This window comes from Aulonocara sp. 'chitande type north' Nkhata Bay, linkage group LG11 (assembly GCF_057382095.1).
Source record: "Aulonocara sp. 'chitande type north' Nkhata Bay isolate Kocher_YH1m ecotype deep benthic linkage group LG11, A_spYH_male_GT1.1, whole genome shotgun sequence".
NCBI lineage: Eukaryota > Metazoa > Chordata > Actinopteri > Cichliformes > Cichlidae > Aulonocara > Aulonocara sp. 'chitande type north' Nkhata Bay.
Window position 1 is genome coordinate 23160642 of NC_141354.1, and position 9878 is coordinate 23170519.

Sequence of the window (9878 nt, forward strand, 5' to 3'; positions counted from 1 at the left end):
TCTGCTTAGTATAGTTCCTACTGTAATTTTAAATTGTAAGACTGTTAAAAAATATATAATTCTACTAAACATATAAGCCCTAATACTCCTCTTCCTGTAAGTCCAGAGCTAATGTAAAAGCAATAGTTGGTAAACACCAGTGAATATTGTCTTATTTTTAGTGCCGCTGCTATCCAGCCACCAACAAATTACAGGTCAACCAGGTTGATTTGCGAGTTCAGTCCTCCTACTCAAGTCACTACTGAATTGCCCACTGTCGGAAGAGTATATTAAAAGTACCCAAAGGGCCACTAATGATCTGCTCTCCATCAATGTGCAGCTTGCCAGGAAATGTCCCGTGCCTTAATTAATGATTCTGAAGCTAACAATCAATTCACGCATATGTTAAAGGAATTAAATCTGTCCCCTGAAAATGTACCCAATTGGTGGGTAGATGTGGTAATTGTTAGAACTGACAGTAAACCCTGTTGTTAAAAAAAGATAGAGAAAAAATAACAACAAGGCAGGCTGTCCATCTTTCCTAGGGTCAAATAGAGTGTGTGGGTAGGGTAACATCCGTCATGTGAGCTGTGAGCTATTTTCCGTCTACTGACTGACTGGAGGCGATCCTTCAGGAATTCATCATTTATCAAACTCGGTGATATCCCCTCCGGCAGGACGGCAGCGGATGAAGTCTGACACCTCCGGGTCTGCCTGGAGAGAAGAAGGTCAATCGGGAAAGCATTAGCTTCTGGCATAGCTACATGATTACTACCACTTTCATTAAACTGGACCTACAGATAATAACAAATACTCTGACATGTAATACTACTCTCACGCATGTAAACAGAAAAGCTTTTGGTTCTCTGTTTTCTTGTTTCTCTCACACATTACAACTAATCTACACACCATGAAAGGAAAAAGGAGAATGATATGATGCAAATGAGTGATGGGCTTTATTATAACCTTATATATTTACATTTTATAGAAAATTTATACTTTGTGTAAAAGTTATCTTTAAAATATCTTATCGCTTGAACACTCAGCGCACTGAGCAAACATTAATGTCTCCAAACACAGCTTTTTTAAAATGATGTTGAAAATATTCACAACCTAGCATCTTACAACGCAAACCGGCAGTGTAAAATAACTGGTCAGAGTGAACTGTATGTGATTATAATATAATGATTACAATGTTGAATCTTTATTTTGTCTCAAGTGGATTAGGACCATCGCTGCTGATGCTTTGGCTTACAGAGAGGTAAGAAGCAACTCACAGTTTGACAGTATGAATAGGTTATAGTGTAAATCTATAACCCAGGACCAAGAGATGCTTGTATATCGTAGCGTATAAGACAGCTGTTATACCCCTAGTCTAGGCATGTAGAGACGCACACAAGGTTGGAGGAGAGAGAAACAAGTACCCGCCCTGGTTCCCAAACCAAACAGCCGAAACCAGTTATGAGTAATAAAAAGGGATTTTATTTAATGTCAGGAAGCATAGCTCCAGGGTGAACCTAGGCCAAAATAATAAACAAAACCAACTAAGTCCCGCCAGAGAAAACTAACTAAAACCTAGGAAAGAAACAAAAAAAACAAATGACAATAACTATCCCTCGCTTCCTAGCCCAGAAACAGGAGAAAACAATTCAGCTTCAGCCTGTGCACGCATGAGCACTGAGTTTATACACACCAGTGGCGGCTCTCACAGAGCACGCTTACACAGATACAAAGTAACGCAAAAAGTTGGAAACCAGGGCCAGGTCCGCGTCTGATGTGAGTGAAGTTGCCCCCCCCCCACCTTCTTCAAATCCAACAAAAGTGGTATCAAGCGTTTGTGCTGGTTTGTGCTGCAAAAATTTTCGTGCGTGCTGCTATCATTTTAAAAATATTAATAAAATAACGTCTTGATGTGTGCTTAATCATCCAGGTAAGTAAATCCCAAAAGTTTGATTCTGTTCATCTGGACATTTTCAGTGGGAGAAACGTTTCGTCACTGATCCCAGTGACTTCTTCAGTCTCAGCTGACTGCAGGTTTCCCCTGCAGTACATTTGCATAGTGAAGGAAACTAGCACCACTGAATGAACAATGTGCTGGGGGGTTAGTTCCATGATTGTTAGTATGCAAATTCTTATGACCATTGATCAATGACAACTAATCAAAGCCTACTGATCAATGGCCATGAGTACCATTCACAGAGAGTTGTGGAATGGCTACAATCACAGCATTGTAAGATGGCTAAAGATGTACCCTTGGGCCCCCCTTCTCGATTCGGAGATGGTCAGCATCCTGACAGCCGATGGATGAAGCTGTCTCTCAGTCTGCGTATTCTGGCCCGGAGGCTCTTCAGTATCCTTCCTGATGGCAGCAAACTGAAGAAGCTGCTGAAGGGATGAGTGGAGTCACCTGTAATGGAGAGGACCTTCCAGATGAGGCAGGTGCAGTAGATCTCCTGGGGAGGGAGGCAAGAGAGGTCCCCACAATGCTCTCGGCTGCTCTCACTACCCGTTGTCATTTTTTCCTGTAGAACCCAGTGCAGGAGTCATACCACACAGTGATGCAGCTGGTGAGGATACTCTCAACTGTGCCTCTGTAGAAGGTGCTCCTAATGGGGGTTTGATCTCTTGTGCTTCTCAGTTTGCAGAGGAAGTAGAGTCGCTGTTGGTCTTCTCCACATTCACGTCACGTGACAGGTTTGCCCTTGCTGTTCTTAGGCTCACCTAATTCCCGGCTCTGAAGGCTTGCATTTCTCAACCTTAGGAGCATTTAAACCTCACCTGTGAGCCATGGTTTCTGATTGGCCTGGACGGTGATAGTCTCTGTGACATCATCAATGCATTTTGGGATGTAGGCAATGGCAGTTTCAGTATATTCCTGAAAGTCTGTGGCGTTGTCATGTGTGGCAGCCTGTAGTGGAAAAGCAGTCTTGCAGTGCCTCTGAGGACCCTTCTGGCCACACATGTACCTGCTTACGACCAGGGGCCTGGGGGAACCCATGGCACACCTACGTTTCTGCCTGTAGTACTGACCCTTATGCAAAATAGTTGGAATTAAGACACAGTTCCAAAAGCAAACACAACTAATCAGTGCTGAGAGCGGTCCTGTTGCTGAGGTTGGGGTGATCCTGTAATCTCTCACGAACTACCTCCAATGCTTCGTGACTGGGATGCAAGTGAAGACAGATGTAACATCTCTCTCTTACTGTACATGTACTGTTTATAAGATTGGGGAAACCTGCACAAACAAAATATTTTGCAGCACAAACCAGCACAAATGTTTGACATCAATTTTGTTTGATTTGAAGAAGGTAGGGGGGCCAACTTCACTCGCATGTGTTTATAAGGTTGGGAAAACCTGCAGTCAGCTGAGACTGAAGAAGTCACTTGGATGAGTGACGAAACGTTTCTCCCACTGAAAATGTCCAGATGAACAGAATCAACCTTTTGGGATTTACTTACCTGGATGATTAAGCACAAAATGATAGCAGCCATTCGATCCCTATACAACCGTTGCAAGAGCTTGGTTCGCATTGCCGGCAATAAGTCGGACTCGTTCCCGGTGGGTGATGGGCTCCGCCAGGGCTGCCCTTTGTCACCGATTCTGTTCATAATTTTTATGGACAGGATTTCTAGGTGCAGCCAAGTGGTGGAGGGCTTTCACTTCGGTGGCCTCAGAATCTCATCTCTGCTTTTCGCGGATGGTGTGGTTCTGGAACGGTTCGCAGCCGAGTGTGGAGCAGCGGGAATGAGGATCAGCACCTCCAAATCTGAGGCCATGGTTCTCAGCCAGAAAAGGGTGGAGTGCCCACTCCGGGTTGTGGATGAGTTCCTGCCCCAAGTGGAGGAGTTCAAGTACCTCGGGGTCTTGTTCGTGAGTGATGGCAGAAGGGAGCCGGAGATCGACAGACGGATTGGTGCGACAGCTGCAGTGATGCAGACGGTGCACCGGTCCGTCGTGGTGAAGAGGGAGCTGAGTGTAAAAGTGAAGCTCTCAATTTACCGGTCGATCTACGTCCCTACCCTCACCTATGGCCACGAGCTGTGGGTAGTGACCGAAAGAACGAGATCGCGGATACAAGCGGCGGAAATGAGCTTCCTCTGAAGGGTGGCTGGCCTCTCCCTTAGAGATAGGGTGAGTAGTTCGGCCATCCGGGAGGGGCTCAGAGTAGCCTTCTGGGGTTGGTGTTCTGGGCATGTCCCACCGGGAGGAGGCCCCAAGGCAGACCCAGGACACGCTGGAGAGATTACATCTCTCGGCTGACCTGGGAACACCTTGGTGTTCCCCCGGATAAGCTGGAGGAGGTGGCTGGAGAGAGGGAGGTCTGTACTTCTCTGCTTAGGCTGCTGCCCCCGCGACCCGGCCCCAGATAAAGCGGATGAAGATGGATGGATGGATGGATGATAGCGGCACAAAAGAACATTTTTGCAGCACAAACCAGCACAAACGTAGCACAAACGTTTGACATCAATTTTGTTTGATTCGGGTAATGTGGTCGGGCTGGTTGACCTTTTGACCTTTACATTTTCATTAATATCTTTAAAACAGAAGCAACACAAAAGAACATTTTAGCAGCACAAACCAGCACAAACGTAGCACAGTTGATTGACACCCATTTTGTTTGATTTAATTGATGTGGGGGGGCTGGTTGACCTCTGATGACCTCTAGAAATTTTTATTAATATCTTTAAAATGATAGCAGCACAAACGAAAATTTTTGCAGCACAAACCAGCACAAACGAACCACAAACGTTTGATACCACTTTTGTTGGATTTGAAGAAGGTGGGGGGGCCAACTTCACCGTAGGAGTAAAGAGACAGAAACATAGCAGCTCACACAGACTTCTTATGGCCATAGGCTGTAACAGACAGCAAAGCTGAAAAGAAGCTAGCTGTTTTAATTCTACACGTGCGTAGACAGTGCTTCATAAAGTGCACGACAGAAAAAGGCAAGCAAGACAGGCAGTGCTTGCCCAGTACCTAAAAATTAGTGCTGTCAGGATTAATCTCAATAAAATGACATTAACGCCATACTCATAATGTCATTTTAACGAGATTAATCCTGACAGCACTAATTTCATAGCTTCAGGTTTTTTAATTTCTCATTTTTTATTATTGTGCTATTAATATTTATGTTATTATATTTATATATTTTAATATAGCATTTGTTGTTATTATCCAGCTATCAAAATGTCCAGGCAGAGTATAACAAGATACAGGCGGCTGTCAGCATACCTAAAGTAATAAAAGATACTCAGCACAAAATAAGAAACCTTGTGTTGTATTTTTGTCCAGATTAAAGTGAATGAAGGTAAAGTGAGAAGGATCAATTGTGCAAAAACATTTTGAGAAGACGTGTCAACAACAGATATAGGATTTGACTATACTACCCCATGCTTAAAATGTCCAATTCAAATTTTCTGCTGATATAAGCGACGAGGTTGCTGAAACAGGCATTTTGATGCTGCCTAAAACAATCAGTGTTGGTGTTTGTTATGTACTGAGTATAGTGTGAGAGATGAGATGGACATATTCCTTATCAGAGGAAAGTAAGGCATTATTATTAAATGGGGTGTAAAAAAAAGAGACTCAAATTTCCAAAACCTAAAAGAATGAGAGATGAGAAAGTAAACAGAGGTTCATCAACAATCAGATAATGTGTCATTATTTATTTATTTATAAATGATATTACTTGAAAGCAGTAAAAAGGGCAAGTTTTATCCAAAAAATTAAAAAAAGTTTAAGAGCATTTTGACCCCGAGCATTTTTTAGATGTAACTGATTCACTGGAAATCGTCATTTGCACTGTGCACATGCAAAAACACATAACGCTTCCACATACAAATACAAATGTGCATGTACATATCCTGTGCATAAATACATACAATATATTCTAGCAGGCCTAATAATGAATGCCCAGCGGGATGGCATGAATATGCATGGCAATTCGGGATGTGTGTGTTTTATTGTGTGCATTTGGCATGTAGTTGTTGATTCTTAAAATAGAATGTTAATCTTTATAAAACGTTATCGAAGTGGTGATGAAATATATTCAGTGTGTCCTATTTGCTTACATATAAATGAAAGGTTGGGGCATTTGCAATGCAAAATCTGTAATTAAATGCAAATACTAATTGGATGATAGCATTGCCAATAGTTTATTGGAAAGACTTCCCAGTATGGGAAACTATAATTAGATTATCTGATTTACTTGGTTAGCAGAAATAGGTGGACATTAGGGCAATGTTTATTTCCCAATGTGAAGAACAGAATAAGAGACTTATGAATACTGATACTGATCCACTGCTGAAAGGGAATTTACTGTATGGATTGTCAATTCATGTTTACAAGACAGTCCTTACACACATTTATAGTTTCTGGAAGTATGTTTTTCAGCAAACTACATTTATGAAAATAAAGGCACTCAGAAATGTACAGACACAGTTAATAGACAAAAATATTTATGGATTAAGACAGAATTAACATGGAAACCTCGACTGTGGAGCAGATGACATTTAAGCGTTAATGCCTAATTTACGTGTACACTCCAGATCTTTCACACCCTTTGTGACAAACACAGATGTCGCGCTTTATTTCAGCAACTGACATCTTTTCTTTCTCACAAGGCTGCTTGTGACTTTGAGTGCCTATTGTACAGTTTTCACCCAGATAACACCTGACACCACAGCATGGTCAGAACACTTCATACAGAGCCCTGCACAAAAAGCTACAAGCACCATACCATGGTAGTTTGGCATGTGGACATTCACAGATTTTGGTGTTCACACGTAAAGTTTCTTTATTTGCAGTGCAAAATCAATTTCAAATAATATACTTTTTATTACCAAAAAATTAACACATCAGCTTGGAGTAAGGCTCAACAATAAACTGCTTTGTTTAGAAGAACATTTATCTCCATGTGCCATGCTGGGAAAGGAGGTTACGGCTGGATGATGTCAGTTTTGCTCCACTGGCTTGGTACATTAAGCTGACTATTTGCTCTATGTGAGAATCAATAATGGGGCATCTGTAGGACTATTAGAGCCATAATCTTACATGAGGCATCCTCATGATTCACACAAAGTCTCAAAGAACACCTTGTACAATGTCAAGAGTAGAAAAACAAATAACAACGTAATATAGGTAATGGAAAGGAAGAAAATGTAATGGCCTTAAACTGAGTACCACCATAGTGTTGTGGAGTATTTATAGTGTTTATATAGTTATCTTTTTACCAGAAGTAAGCAATAACTCCACTAACCACCCTGAACTGCACACTAAACCTACAGTGTCAGAATCCTGTGAAATTTGTCACAACTGTCACAAGGTGTGAAGATGGGCAGATCTGGCTGGTCAATCAGACAAATCAGCAGCGATTTCTAGACTTTTGGGAATTGGTGCCTCCACCCACCCCCCACCACCACCACCTTTTTTTCCCTCTGTCACATGGAGCCTGACTCACTGAGCCATGATTGTGCAGTGGCCGCTACCTCTCATCAAGCACTCTTTAGTTCAGGCAATCATCTGTGCCCTTACCTGTGTTCCCTTGGCAGTTTCTATGACAACAGCCTCTGCTTGATCAGCCTCCTATTCATGGAGTGACACTTGAATGACCACTCTGTGGATCAGTGAAATTCGCCCATCTGGATAAAGAAATACAGAAAGGTGTAATAATCATCATCACAGAAACGCTGATCACTTTAAACTCTGTTAAAAAGTTTTAGTTGTGCTTTAATGCTCCTCAGCTGTAATTCAGTTTCATAAAAATGTGTCTGTCGGATAAGCTTATTGATCCATGTGTGTATTTCACACTCAAGGCTGAATGAGACTGGTGCCTGTCTAATATATTTACCAAGTAAAATCAAACGAAACATATTTGATTTTTTGGAAGGGGAAGGATTGTTTTATTCTTTTGGTCCTTTTTCATGCCTGTACAAATCCCTCTAAGTTTTCTTTAATATTCAAGGTCTACATTTTAAGCCCAATATTTCCCAAAGGAAATTAATTTTCTTGTCTTCAGTTTAAACAGTTTTAAAGAGATTATTTTGAATTTAAAGTAACTTTTAGATTCTGTAAGAGTTTCATTAGAAGAGCAAATTTTCTTTCCTTTCTTTTTGCTTCTTTCATTATTATCAAATTTTTAAAGTTTTTGGACAATGACACACACACTGCACACCGACTCAGTGGATTTTAAATTAACTAATATATGACTGAAGTGAAAGCTTTCAGCTTTAATTGAAGCAGTTTTACAAATTTACTCAAAAAGTGCTGCACTGACTTTTTTGTAATTACAGAATTCTTTATACATAGTCCCCATTTTCAGATTGATTTACAAACAGTGTCATAACCAGGTGAAGTCTTTCCCATCATAATTTCATGACAAATTAACTTTATAAAACATTTGAAGTGGAATACAAGTGTTCCACTTGCCTTTGTACTAAAGAGACTTTTCACTGGCACTGGCACTTTTAAAACACGTCTTAAAACTCATTTTTACTCTTTGGCTTATGACACAGTCTGACCCTGATTTTATTGTTTTAATCTAATGTGCTGATTTTATTGTTTTAAATGTGTTTATATATATATTACTTATCTTATATTATTATTACTATTTTTCTCATTTTTTTTAACATGCTCAATGTATCATGTTTGGCATGTCAAGTGTACAGCACTTTGTGTTCAGCTCGTGGCTGATCTGAAAGCGCTATATAAATAAATTGCTTGCTTGCTTGCTTGCTTGTCAATAGAGTACATTAGGCTGAAAATCAGAGAAATCTGAGAAACAGAACACCTGGTACAGTCTCAACAAGAGTGAAAGAACTCAGCATCACCAAAATACATAATAGGTCACAGAAGACAACCAAAGTGGGTGATCACAGAATTATTTCCATTGTTAGGAAAAACAGCATCTTCACCACTAAATCTAAACAAACTGAGAATACTCTCAAGGAAGTAGTCATGTTATTGTCTATAATGAAGCCACATCATGAATGTAAGTACAGAGGGTTTTCAACAAAGTGCAAACCACTGGTTAAACTCAAGAACAGGGAGGTGAGATTCACTTCTGCCAGGAAAAATCTAAGAGAGTTTGTCCGTACACGTATATATTCACAGCTTTTGGACTTTGGTAACTGTCAACATTGATTAGATCAAAATGACTTTCGCAATATTTATAAGACTGAATCTTTGAATATATATGTGATAACATTTTATTTTTTAACTTGACTATATTTTTTTCATGACAATCTGTGCAGCACAAATGCTATTTCTAGCTGATGCTAGCTCTTTATTTTGCTTGACAGGAGGCAGATTAAAGTTTAAAAATTCTCTTTGTCCCACCATTTGAATAAAAATTCAAATTTTTAAATGAACAGGCCAAGAGCTGTCTGACACATGTATCCATCTAGTAATTTTATCTTCATTTATCTGTTCACACATTTAGGAGTCAATAGTGCCTGTATTAAATTCGTCAAATTATTTGTTCCACAACAAATCACACAGAGACTAAGTCAAATTGTTCAATGTGTAACCATGTTGCACCAAAATACCTTTATTGCCATTGTAACTTTTTTTTTTCAATAAATGGAGTCATAGTAGAAGCCAACAAGGGAGATTAGGAAAAACACACACTTTCGTCCTCATTCATATAAGAAAGATTAAAATGTGACTAATGCCGTCGCTGAACAGGATTACACATGCACCTTGCAGCAATATGAATACTTAACTGCTGTGAGCGGTGTTGTGTTGTGCTAAAGCTCAGCTGAGTGCAGCCGACGCAGCTCTCAGTATTTTGGGGTGCATATTTAAAAAGCAAACTGGATAGCACTGACAAAATGCTTTCCTATAACAGATGTGCATCATAAAAGCGTTTTGGTTAATGACTTAAAATTCACTCACTAAG